General features: G+C 39.3%; 1 protein-coding gene across 10 annotated transcripts in view; it reads right to left on the bottom strand.

Moving 5' to 3' along the window:
- The window catches only part of NRXN1 (neurexin 1), a 1,474,530-nt gene that overhangs the window by 1,407,836 nt on the left and 52,551 nt on the right, over positions 1-14,143 (bottom strand). The window lies entirely within an intron of this gene.

The raw sequence follows: 14,143 nt of genomic DNA, 5'->3' as shown, positions 1-14,143 counted from the left end.
CAATTGGCATTCAAATAAATTACAATAACAAGTATATAAATGTTTGCTTCTTAACGATTATGACTTAAAGGGCTTCTTAGATTAAAACCATTGGGTCTAATTTATCAAACCATAAAGATTAAATTATGGAAACAACTAAACAATATTTAGGGGTTGTTGCAGGATTATAATTTATTTTTTTTACCCAGCCTTATCTAAAAAAAAAAAAGGGAACCATGTTTCCCATCAGAATGGACCACGGGACGCACATCGCAGCTCCCAAAGGAGCCAAAGAGATAACCTAAATCTATGGCCGATAGAGTGCATTCAGCCACTCAATTCTAACAGGAAACTGGGTTGCCATTCTCAAAATTGTTGGGATAGGGGTATTAGCAGTTGGATCCACATGGTCAGGTAGTTTCCCCCAATTCTAAATATTCATGGGACAACAGTATTAAGCCAAGTTCATCTATGACAGCTATAAACACGTAAAAAAATGTGCACACCCAAAAAGATAAATAATTAAAAAAACAAAGCTTTATGAAATAGTTCAACATATGAGGCACCCTGGTTGGGAAATACTTAAAGAGTAAATGTCATCAACTAAACTTTCCCTGATCCCCCTCCCCGTCTTTCCCTTACTCTAACTATGCCTATCCCTGTGTTTATTGAGGTTTAAAACGCTGTGGAAATACCTTTTTATATCCTTCTTCATTAGCTCAGGAGCACTGTTTTTCTGAGGGGTGGAAGGAGGCGGGTCCCGGCAGGCATGATGTCACATGAAGCCTGGCCGGGACTCTGCTTCTGCCAGTCTTCCTGTATGCTGCTCTCCCTCTGCAGCAGTGTTTCCCAACCAGGGTACCTAAAGCTGTTGCAAAACTACAACTCCCAGCATGCCCAGACAGCCAACAGCACCAAACAGAACCCTGGTTGGGAAACACTGCTCTGCAGTGTGCATACAGACTAAGTACAGGGGAGGGACGGCAGCCTCTGTCTCTCTCTCTCCTGTGTCTCTCTGCACTAAAAAGTCAATACTGAGAACCAGGGGTGGTGGGAGCAATTACAGAGGCAGTAATTAAGATGAATGTCAGGCTGGGAGCGAGTCCTGAGCTGAGAGTACTGAACTTCCTGTGGAAGGACCAGTGCCCTTTCAGCATTAGTCCTAAAAGCTGTACACTTACTATGAAATGCATAGGAAGCTGCTTGCAGACCAGGCATAGAAGAAAGACCCCTAGTGGCCAAAAGTATAAAATGAAAAAACTGGTATAAATATTAATATTTTTTAATGAAGATATATTACAATATGTCTTCATTAATGATTATGAACAACATATTAAAAGTTTTTGTTGATGACAGGTACTCTTTAAAGGAGTTATTCACCATAAGGTGATTTTAGTATGTACCTGGCAGACAGTAATGGACATGCTTAGGAAGGATCTGTGCTTGTCTTGGGGCTAAATGGCCATGTTGTGAGATTACCATTAATAACACATTTAGTCTAGGACCCCATTAACATTAATAATGGTGCTACTACAGTATCCAATCATAAAATAATAATCCATAGGGGTAATAAAAAAGGACAAATTAACCAAAAAGTCACTTCAATATGAAAGTTGGAATTTATAAATACAATGTAAAAACATTCCAGTAATATACAGTCGTGGCCGTAGATGTTGGCACCCCTTAAATTTTTTGTAGAAAATGAAGTATTTCTCATTGCAGTAACACATGTTTTGCTATACACATGTTTATTCCCTTTGTGTGTATTGGAACTAAACCAAAAAAAGGAGGAAAAAAAGAAAATTGGACATAATGTCACCAAACTCCAAAAATGGGCTGGACAAAATTATTGGCACCCTTAACTTAATATTTGGTTGCACATCCCTTGCACATCCTTTGGAAAAAATAACTGAAATCAGTTGCTTCCTATAACCATCAATAAGCTTTTTACACCTCTCAGTCGGAATGTTGGTCCACTCTTCCTTTGCAAACTGCTCCAGGTCTCTCTTATTGGAAGGGCACCTTTTCTCAACAGAAATTTTAAGATCTCTCCACAGGTGTTCAATGGGATTTAGATCTGGACTCATTGATGGCCACTTCAGAACTCTCCAGCGCTTTGCTGCCATCCATTTTTGGGAGCTTTTTGACGTATATTTGGGGTCATTGTCCTGCTGGAAGACCCAAGATCTCAGATGCAAACCCAGATTTCTGACACCAGGCTGTTGAGTGCGATCCAAAATCCGTTGGTAATCCTCAGATTTCATGATACCATGCACACATGCAAGGCACCCAGTGCCAGAAAAACAACCCCACATTTCACTATAGGTACTGTGTTCTTTTCTTTGTGGGCCTCATTCCGTTTTTGGTAAACAGTAGAATGATGTGCTTTACCAAAAAAGCTCTATCTTGGTCTCATCTGTTCACAAGACATTTTCCCAGAAGGATTTTGGCTTACTCAAGTTCATTTTGGCAAAATGTAGTCTTGCTTTTTATGTCTCTGTGTCAGAAGTGGGGTCCTCCTGGGTATCCTGCCTTAGCGTTTCATTTCATTTAAATGTTGACGGATAGTTTGCGCTAACACTGATGTTCCCTGAGCCTGCAGGACAGCTTGAATATCTTTGGAACTTGTTTGGGGCTGTTTATCCACCATCCGGACTATCCTGCGTTGACATCTTTCATCAATTTTTCTCTTCCATCCACGCCCAGGGAGATAAGCTGCAGTGCCATGGGTTGCAAACTTCTTGATAATGTTGCACACTGTGGACAGACGCAAATCTAGATCACTGGAGATGGACTTGTAACCTTGAGATTGTTGACATTTTTCCACAATTTTTTTTCTCAAGTCCTCTGACAGTTCTTTTCTCTGTCTGTTGTCCATGCTAAGTGTGGAACACACAGACACACAGAAAAGTTAACTTTTCTCCATTTTATCCACTTTCAGGTGTGATTTTTATATTGCCCACACCTGTTACTTGCCCCAGGTGAGTTTAAAGGAGCATCACATGCTTGAAATAATCTTATTTTTCCACAATTTTGAAAGGGTGCCAATAATTTTGTCCAGCCCATTTTTGGAGTTTGGTGTGACATATGTGATTTGTCCAATTTGCTTTTGTTTTCTCCCTTTTTTGATTTAGTTCCAATACACACAAAGGGAACAAACATGTGTATAGCAAAACATATGTTATTGCAACTTAATTGTATACAAAAATTTCAGAGGTGCCAACAATCACGGCCATGACTGTTGTTCATCCAAAATTAGTCATAAGCCCCTCAAAATGCAGGTTTATGTAAAAGCCTAAAATAGCAATATAAAGTGCATAGTGTTACTGTTTTCTAGGTCAATAATGTAAGCGCTAAGTCAATATATATATATATATATATATATATATATATATATATATATGTATATATATAAAGAAAAACCCCAAAAAAGGCTGAAGGCCGATTAAGATGAAGAAAAACAGATTTAGGAATAACAAATGCAATCCTTGGCAAGTTCCCAAAGAAATCAAGTAAATTTTTTTAGACAATATTCAAAAACAAACAAAATGACATAAACAAAGAAATCAAGTTAATTTATTTTATTTAGAAAATATTCATAAACAAACAAAATGACATATAGTTATATGTCACACAACAGACTGGCATGTTTCTATCACTTATGTGCTTTTAGTCATATACTAAGACTACAACTAAGAGCACATAGGTGCTAGAAACCTCTCAGTCTATTACGTGACATAAGCAAGATATCGTTTTGTTTGTTTTTAGAATATTTTCTAAATAAAGAAACTGAATCTTTTATGGGAACTTGCCAAAGATTACATTTGTTGTTCCTGTGCATTTGAGCCAATGCCCTTGTGCCTTCCCAAATACATATGCCTGGACATTCAGTAGAATAAAGGGTGACATACTTGCTACACTTTGGACTAAAATTAATTTAGGCCAGAATACAGTGGGGGAAAACCCCATGTGAATTGCTGCTACCCAATGGTTCCCATCCCTGACAAATAGCTGATTTTTGTTTTGCTATATGATTATTCAAAAGGAAGGCCCGCTAGGTAATACAAGGACATCTCGAGTTCTTCGGAGGTAATGTTTGCAAAATTTTAAAGGGGTCCCGAGAGAAGGACACCTATATGATGTCCTTAGACCATGGAAAGTCATAATGTCAAGGGTTATCTTTTTAAAACAACCCCTTGAAGTATATATTTACCCACAAAGGAGTTGCCTTTGTTTATATAACATGAATTTATTCACCAAATCACAATTTTTTTTTGAACCAATGAAGAAGAAAAGAAACATTCCACAGAGGGACGTATGTCCTTACGAGGCCAAGATTAATGCTTAATCAATTCCTTTTGTAATGAAGGATTTTTACTCTCCAGTTAGAGGAAATGGATTTGTCCTACCCAATTTGTCAACTCACCCACTGATAAAGGTCACGGCTTGATGTGAACATCACATGACTGGTTTATATTCATGGATAGGACAGTGGGTTCAACCAACTGTATCCAGTGACTTTGCATCCTAAGTGAAGTGCATTAAATATGCAGTAAGCGTAAAGATTTTTTTTTGGTTCTCAAAGAGTGACTAGCGTAAACAAGCTTCAAGGATGGTAGACTTAAAAAATTTCACATGTTTGACTGCTTGCCACTTCTTGGCTACATACATGTACTTAGAGACTGAATTCAGCCAGGATACTGTCCATTTTTTAAATTACTTTTTTAATTTTTTTAAAGAGCCGAGGAACGTGGTCAATCACCTAAGAACATAAAGGAGTGCAAACATGTCACACAAAAAACTATCACAAGCCCTTCTGGGGCAGGAGAGAGGCCTCCAAAAAAAACTACCCTTTACCTCTGCACCAAAAGTCTCCTGAAATGTTCCAGGTTCAAAGCCCCTCATGGCTTCCACCTAGGCATTAGCCCAAGTGTCAACCAAGGAGCCATAAACAAGTTGGCATCTCTGCCAAAACAGGGACCCAGGGTTGCAAGGAGGTGAGGAAACAGAATACTTGCCGATGTAGTACTGGCCACCTACTTGGTTGACAACCAGATAAGATGACTACATAACCACTTACTCCAATGAGTGTTCCCTTACTGGTATTCTAGTAAAATTGTTGAGAGAGAGTACGAGGTTAAGTGAAGGACAGTGGAGTACCAAGACCCAACGTAATGGATGAATGGAGTGAGTCCATAATAGGGCTCCATAAACTGCTATGGGAATATATTGCATTTTGGTGTACCAGTGTTTTCTAACAGGTTCTGTGTGAATCACAACATGTTTCAATGGATTTATTTTTATTCTTTTTTTTTTCTTTTTTCACACAGGCTTTTTTCCACAAAATATTTTTTGGTTTAGCTTTATCATTTTTTGCTCACACTTCACTATATAGTTACAATAGTTCATAAATTTGAAAAAAGACCAGAGTCCATCAAGTTCAACCTATATCCCTAATGAGTCCCTACTGAGTTGATCCAGAGGAAAGCGAAAAACCCTCATAATAGAGGTAAAAAAAATCCTTCCAGACTATAAATATGGCAGTCAGAATAAATCCATGCATAAACCTTCTGTCCCCATAGATCTAGAATTCATAACCTGTAAAGTTATTACTCTGCAAAAATGCATTCAGACCCCTTTTGAACTCATTTACAGAGTTAACCATGACCACCTCCTCCGGGAGAGAATTCCACAGTCTTACTGCTCTTACAGTAAAGAACCCCCATCTGTGCTGGTGTAGAAACCTTCTTTCCTCAAGACATAGAGGATGCCCCCTTGTTATAGATACAGTGCTGGGTATAAATGGATCATGGGAGAGATCTCTGTACTGTCCCCTGATATATGTATACATAGTTATTAGGTCTCCCCTAAGCCTTCTTTTTTCCAAACTAAATAAGCCTAATTCTGCTAATCTTTCTGGGTAATGTAGTCCTTCCATTCCCCATATTACATTGGTTGTCTGTCTTTGAACCCTCTCCAGCTCCACTATATCTTTCTTGTACACTGGTGCCCAGTACTGTACACAGTATTCTATGTGTGGTCTGACTAGTGATTTGTACAGCGGTAGAATTATTTCCTTGTCATGGGCATCTATGCCCCTATTGATGCACCCCATGATTTTATTTGCCTTGGCAGCAGCTGCCCGACACTGGTCACTACAGCTAAATTTACTATTAACTAAGACTCCTATGTTTTTTTTCACGTCAGTTGTCCCAAGTGTGCTCTCATTTAATACATAATCCCAGCCCGGATTTTTCCTCCCCATGTGCATTACCTTACATTTATCAGTGTTGAACCTCATCTGCCACTTCCCAGCCCAAACCTCCAACCTATCCAGATCCATTTGTAATAGTGCACAATCCTCTATTGTGTTTACCGCTTTATAGAGTTTAGTATCATCTGCAAAGATTGCTACTTCACTATTCAACCCCTCTACAAGGTCATTAATGAATATATTAAATAGAACTATTCACTCTTTCCCACTACCTATTCCCTCTCATCACTCTTTCCATATCCCAAAGTTCAGATACACATACTTGCACATTCTTTGTTCCACCATAGACACATTCTTCACATGACACTGTACATCTCATGTAATGGGTTTGACACATCATTTACACTATTTTCACACAAAATACATACCCAGCAGTTTTTCATTCCCCGCTTCCTTCCCTTCTTTCCCCTTCCCCTCCCTTTTTTTTTATGTCACCATATCAGTTTTACAATGATATCCCTCACTGATTACCCCTTATGGACCGCTGCCACACCCCCTCCCATAAGTTTGCATTGAGGGGCAGAGCCGTGGCATCACACGGGGGTGGAGCCATGATGTTACACCTTATGTTTATTCTGTAGTTTCATATAGTTACAGGGATACCCAATTTATGTAGGTTTTATTTATTTTACTATTTAAAAAAAAATTATAACTACATGCACCAAAATTAGAATGTTTCACATTTTCAAATTCTGACCCCTATATATATATATATATATATATATATATATATATATATATATATAACTTTTTTTTTATTTTTCCATGTATGGGCTCATTTTTTGCACCTTGGTCTGTGGTTTTTATCGGGACCATGTTTTGATGGGACTTTTTGATCACTTTTTATTATTTATATATTATATTTTATGGTATATGAAGTGACCAAAAAGTCACAATAGGAAAAGGGGGGTGAGTCAAACTTTTATTGGAGGGGGTATCATTCACATTTATTCTCTCATTTTTTTAACCACTTTTTACTTATTTTTTTAAGCTCCCTTAGGGGGCATGGAGCAGTAGATCGCTGTTCGTACTACAAGGAGGCAGGTGAGGAACCTCCCATCATCCAGTAAGCTGATCAGGACATCGCCATTCTGTTCCCATAGCTCCGTTGAGCTGCAGGGATAGTTTTACTTTCACTTTAGATGTTGTGATCAGCTTTGATTGTTGCATCTAAAGGGTTAATGCCGGGCAGAGGCCCAATCGGCAGTGCCCGGCATTAGCCGTGGGTCCTGGCTGCCCATAGCACCCGGGACCCACAGTGTTTAACCCATTCTCTGCTCGTAAGAATGGTTTAAACCCCATTAGCGCCCTGTGTCCTTAATTGGTTAAGCCTATGTGTATTTGGCCATATATGTTTAAACAATTGACTTTGTTCAGCCCCACAGAGTTTTCAAAGTTTTCCATAGCTGCTTCTGCCTGGATTACGATGTCTCATCATATCAGCCTCTGCCAGGATCACTAGTAGAATATCCATGCTTGGTATGTTCGGATCGCTAGGCGAAGATTCAGTGTGTCAATTTAGGATAAGCTCACCAGCGGCCAAGTCCAGCCACGGATGGACAATCTGACAGTTTATTTCCAGCTGTGGAGGAGACCTTTTTCTTTTGGGTACCATGGGTGGTTGGACCTGCCCTGCTGAAACGAGGAGGCTCCACGAATATGGGACCCACAAATATTGTGTTTTGGACTATCTTTTCTGTGGAGGATACATTTTCACCTTGGAAAACTGGGCTGCTTGTCTCGTCTTGCACCATGCTCATTGCATACTAAACCTGTCTTGGGCAGGTTTGTGAGTGGACAGGTCACAAATATGTGTGCCAGAGGTACATTTGGATTTTATATCTTTGGTTCCTCACTACCCTATGTAGGGATTTATGAAAGTAGGAATCCTTTGGTTCCTGATTTGGATCCAATTATATGGACAGTAGGAGATTGACAGTGTTGTGCCCTAGGGATTCTGGAAGACATACCTCCACATTGTGGATGGGGACTATTATTAACATATATGATGTCCTGGTCTATGCTTAAATAGACTTGTATTGAGGGGGTGGGCTGTGATATCATGAGGGGTGAAGCCGTGACACCACGATGCTCCGGCCCCTGTATAGCCCATCATTACGCACAGAGCAAGTTTTCTCTGTACAGTCATAACAGCGGGGTGCTGCAGCCGAGATCCCCAGCTGCGGGACCCCCGTGATCAGACATCTTATCCCCTATCCTTTGAATGGGTAATAAGATGTCTAGGGCCTTTAAGATCTTTAGCCTCTCGGATGAAATCCTGATGTTCAGAGCAATTCCTCCTGAGGCAAAGATACTGCCCCCTTGGGATAACCCTCTTTAGGGGTCTCCCGGGTGGAAGCTCTTCCACCTCAGGAGACTAAAATATTGGTAGTGAGAAAGTACTTTCAGAGAATACTTCTTTTGCTTCTGTTAACCACTCTGCCAAATTCGGAGTCCCAGTTACAAGACAAGCCATCACTATTGACTAAAAAGTAAGGAATATCTTGCTAAATAATTATGGATCTACAAGGGATCCAACATCTCCCAGCTGAGAAGACCAACAAATATATATATAAATCCAATGCATTTCTGCCAATATTGACTGGCATCCTCAGGGGATATATAGAATGGGTACTATGGTAATATCTCGTGATAACTCAGCATACATATATTTTGCATTTCAACTCATGGATGCTTATGGATGTCTGGCAACTCATGAATTTCCAATGTATTGCAACAACAATCATATAAATATTATATTAGGTGGTCAAATGTAGGGTGCTCTTGGGGCATGGAAACCCCCCGTCAATAACCCTCACAAAGCAGTGGCAGTGGTCTCCGGAACCTGCATGGCAAACATGAAAACGGGCTATAAACATTGCTTGTCTCAAGATCTCATCCTTAAATGCACAACACAGTCTGTCACATTCATGGCCATAGAGATCCCAAAGAAATCTGCAAAAGAAAATGCCCTATCACTCTCTATGTTCATGGCACCTGTAAATAAAAGAATTACCGCACACTGTGCCGCTAGGCGGCTACTCACGATTACGCCGCCGGTCCTATAGACTCCATGGTGGACTTTTTATTTTATTTTATTGAATCACATTCATGGGTTTGATATAATCTTTGTATATGCTTGCATACAAAAAATATATTTTTTCTTATGCAGATAGAAGAAACAAAAGCGGACGGCAACTCCCTATTCCACGGTGTCTTTATTGACAAGGCTGGGTGCATACAGCTGGTTCCTTCCAATAGATGCTAATAATGGTCTATTGGAACGTACCAGCTGTATACACCCAGCCTTGTTAACAAAGACACCGTGGAATAGTGAGTTGCCGTCAGCTTTTGTTTCTTCTATCTGCATTGGGACAGCTTACTACTATCTTTGGGACTGAGCACCGCTCATGGATTCAAGGCTTCGGGCAGTAACGCACCCATAGGGGGAGTGGCAGAATTAAGTTGGACTTAAGAGAGATAGTGCCAGCATTTATACCTACTCTGTGACTTAATATTTTTTCTTATATCTGGTACTTATCTTCTGCACTGTGCACTTTCACATGTATACTGACACAATATATACTGGCATAATCTTCACATATGGTTATTTTTAGATTTTTGTGCATTTGGTGGTTTATTTGTAGCTACACAGCGCTCAGGCTTAGATAGATGGTTTACATACACGGGACTTGCTTAACCAATACTTGCTATTGAGCGAGAGTCAGGGGGTTTGAGTGTTAGGATTACATTCCATTACAGATGAAAAGAAAATATATTGGCTGAAGATATTTCGATAAAACTTGGTACATGTTACTGATATTTGACTAAAAATAAAGATATGTGAGAGCAGGGTTTTTTGTCTGAAGTCCCATACAAGTCTTTGGGATTTCCGGTAACTTACTCAACAAGCTCTGTTCTGCATCTCCAAGTGCCTCAGGCTCTCGCAAAACCACACCACCTCCCACACCCCCATCTATTTTTGACCCTTTTTGTGCATCAGTCCAGCTTGCAAGTCACCCCCACTCCCAAAAAGCCACACCCCCTTCTGCTTTCAGCCTAAAATCTCTTCATTAAAACTCAGCCCCACCCAAGGAATGGGATATGAGGTTGAGATATAAGGTTGGGATATGAGGACAAAATATGAGGACATCATATGAGGTAAAGATATGAGGATGAAATATGAGGTTGGGATATAAGGACGAGATATTAGGACCTAATATGAGGTTGGAATATAAGGTCGGGATATGAGGACGAGATATGAGGTCAGAATATGAGGTCAGGATATGAGGACTGGATATGAGGATGAGATATGAGGTCAGGATACAAGGCCAGGAAATGAGGACTGGATATGTGGTCAGGATATGAGGTCGCGATATGAGGACTGGATACGAGGTCAGGAAATGAGGACTGGATATGTGGTCAGGATATGAGGTCGGGATATGAGGACTGGATACAAGGCCAGGAAATGAGGACTGGATATGTGGTCAGGATATGAGGTCGGGATAATGAGGACTGGATACGAGGTCAGGATATGAGGACGGGATATGACGTTGGAATATATGGTCAGGATATGAGGTCAGAATAGTACTTCCTCCTAAATTGCTTTTCCTCTCCCACAAGGATTAGGAAGGAAAAAACTGGAATGCCGCATGCTCTGCTAGTAATAATATAAAATATTTTTAATAATTTATAAATAAAATGGTTAATATATAAAAGAATACAGATTATCACACAATCACTTTTAACATTCACCAGTACATGAAAACTGTAAAAATATGGAAATATTTTAAGTACTGTATACATATTTTTCAGTACAGATTTCACAACAAGACGTTTCTTTCTATGCTGAATAAATATCAGTCATAGTAAAACAGTGCTAAAAAATTATTCAATACATGGTAGAAATATATACTAAAGAAAGTAAAGTGCGGAAGTCTATAAAAATTGTTGTTTAAAAGATAACAATACATTCTAATAGCAATAACAAGAACAGCTATAAAAGTCTATTTTTATAGTGGACTACTATAACCAGGACCTTACATTATGGGAGAATATTTTTACAATGTGCTGCAGAGAACCCACATGAGTCATAGCACATACAAAGTATCAAAAGGAATTATTTAAAATATATTGCTGACCAACATAAATGTACCTGGCAGGAGTTCTTTCTAATGAAAAACAGCTTGCACTCAAACCAGACGAGATAAACATCTTGAAGGGCATAAAATATTTATAAGTGCTAAAAACCAAGCACAAAACATCACTTATATTCTCCAGCCTCCATACAGAAGGCTATGGGTGATTAGGCTCTATGTTTCAAGGCAAGCGCTTCATCTCTTTCATTGTGCGCTGTTTTAGTTGTTATAAATATTTTACACGCCCTAAAGCTCTCTTGCTAAGGTCCAATTTAACAACTAATTGCAGGCTAACGCATGGGTATACATATCATGGTATAGAGAGAAATGGAGAATTGTAGATAGATAATGGATAAATAGATAGTTAGATAGATAGATACAGTATGAGATAGATAGATATGAGAGAGATAGATAAATAGATAGATAAGTCCATGCTTGAGGATGGTGGTGAGAGATCACTGAAATGTTACACCTTATCTGTCTTGCTGAGGATGCAATAAATCACCTTTATTGGCATGGAAGTGTGTGCTGGGGTCCTTTCCTCATTTTTTTTTTAATTGATAGATAAATATGAGATACATAAATAGATATGAGATAGATAGATATGAGATAGATAGATATGAGATGCCTGTGCAATCAGTTACCAGGCTTGTAAGGTCTGGAACATCCAGCACCTTATAAGATGGGTGGGGTGCAGGAGCCAACATGGAGGTAGTAACTCCCCCATATGTATAACACAAAAAAGGATTGTTGGCTCCTGCACCCCACTCATCTTATAAGGTGCTGGGTGTTCCAGACCTTACAAGCCTGGTAACTGATTGCACAGAGGCACATTCACAGTGTAGACTCTGTCCCAATGAGGTCACCTTATCGCGGTGGGATGGTCCAAACTATTTGGCCAAATGGTGAGCAAAGCACCTCAATTTTTCATTTTTTGCATTGTAGCAATATAGCATTTCATGTTTTATCTGTATCTTTGTGTTGGCAGTGTGCTGCTGTAGTCTCCTGTTTATGTATATTTAGCCTAGAAGCGTGCACCTGTATGCCGGGTACATGCAGTAGTTTGGTATCAGTATGTGCTGGCTAACTTATCCTTTTTTGTGTTATACATATGGGGGAGTGGCTACCTCCATGTTGGCTCCTGTACCCCACCCATCTTGTAAGGTGCTGGATGTTGCAGACCTTACAAGCCTGGTAACTGATTGCACAGAGACACATTCACAGTGTAGGGTCCATCCCAATGAGGTCACCTTATCGCGGTGGGATGGTCCAAACTATTTGGCCAAATGGTGAGCAAAGCACCTACATTTTTTCATTTTTGCTTTGTAGCAATATAGCATTTCATGTTTTATCTGTATCTTTGTGCTAGCAGTGTGCTGATGTATTCTCCTTTTTATAGATAAATATCAGATAGATAAATATCCGATAGATAGATAGATAGATAGATAGATAGCTTGCCCCTGTATACAGATGGAGGCATTATTGTTGTAGGTACTGCTATTGTTATATATTTTCAGATGAAACTTTTTTCAATTAACAGGGGAAATACATTTATTTTTATATAATTGTTATAACTAAAAAAGAAAAATTGGATTAGCAAGACAGAGATTTATCAATCCTTATGAAGTAAGTCAACCTCTTGATTGAATTACTTTACACCGATATCTTACACCAAAATGATCATTCCTTCCACTTTTTCACTAAGATGCATTTTATGACACTGCTCTCTTTTTTAGACACTTTTCATATCTGTCTACTCAGGTGCAAAAAGTGTCTGAAACATGTAAAAACTGTGGCGCAGCATTTATACCAGTTTTTGGTACTTTGAGACAGAATTCTGATGCATTTTTCTTAGGAAGTATTCCCTGTGGAGCTTGCGATATTCATGACTGAAATGTACATAAAGTTATTCGGAATGTGTGGATGCTAGTATACTGATCCATGTAGATAGAATTTCTCTGCTTCCGAAGACATTTACAATCAATATTTATAAGTAAATCTTTAGTAAGTAGAATGGTTTGGCTGAAAATATTGATTCCTATTGTATACAGCAAAGTGGAAAGGTATGCTATATGACAAGTAATTAAATATACTTATAGCCTGAATAAAAAGGAGAACAGCTTACCTTGGTGGATCAAGTTTCCCTTTCAGTATAAAGAAAATTCCACCAAAGAAAACAAAGTCAAGTATAATTCAGACAGTCCACTAGACGTATAGGGGGAGATTTATCAAAACCTGGGCAGAGGAAAAGCTGACCAGTTGCCAATAGCAACCAATCAGATCGCTTCTTCCCTTTTGAAAGGGCACCCTTAACAAAGAAAGAAGCAATCTGATTGGTTGCTATGGGCAACGGTAGAACTTTTCCTCTGCACAGGTTTTCATAAGTATCCCCCATAATGCGGATCATGGTGGGGCCTACATTCTTCCCCTTGGGCCCCAGCTGTTAGTGTGTCAAACATGAGCAAAATTTACCATGTACCTTAACCCCTTAAGGACACATGACGTACTGGAACTATTTGTATATGTAAGATATACATATATAGAAATATCCACTGCAAGTTGGAAGCTATCAGCCAGTGTCTCCCGTATTAGCTATATGCAATCGGGTGGTGCTCACATCAAGAGGATAAGTCCAGTATTCAATAATAGCTATGGAAGAACAAAAACAGAGCACCCACCTTGAAAGAAGCTGGTAGCTTGGTTGTCAAAAACTTTGGTCATGATGACTTGGAGTGCTTTGAAACGATAAGGA

Source organism: Hyla sarda, chromosome 3 (genome assembly GCF_029499605.1).
Source record: "Hyla sarda isolate aHylSar1 chromosome 3, aHylSar1.hap1, whole genome shotgun sequence".
In the NCBI taxonomy this organism is placed as follows: domain Eukaryota; kingdom Metazoa; phylum Chordata; class Amphibia; order Anura; family Hylidae; genus Hyla; species Hyla sarda.
This window is presented reverse-complemented; position numbering and strand designations above follow the sequence as displayed.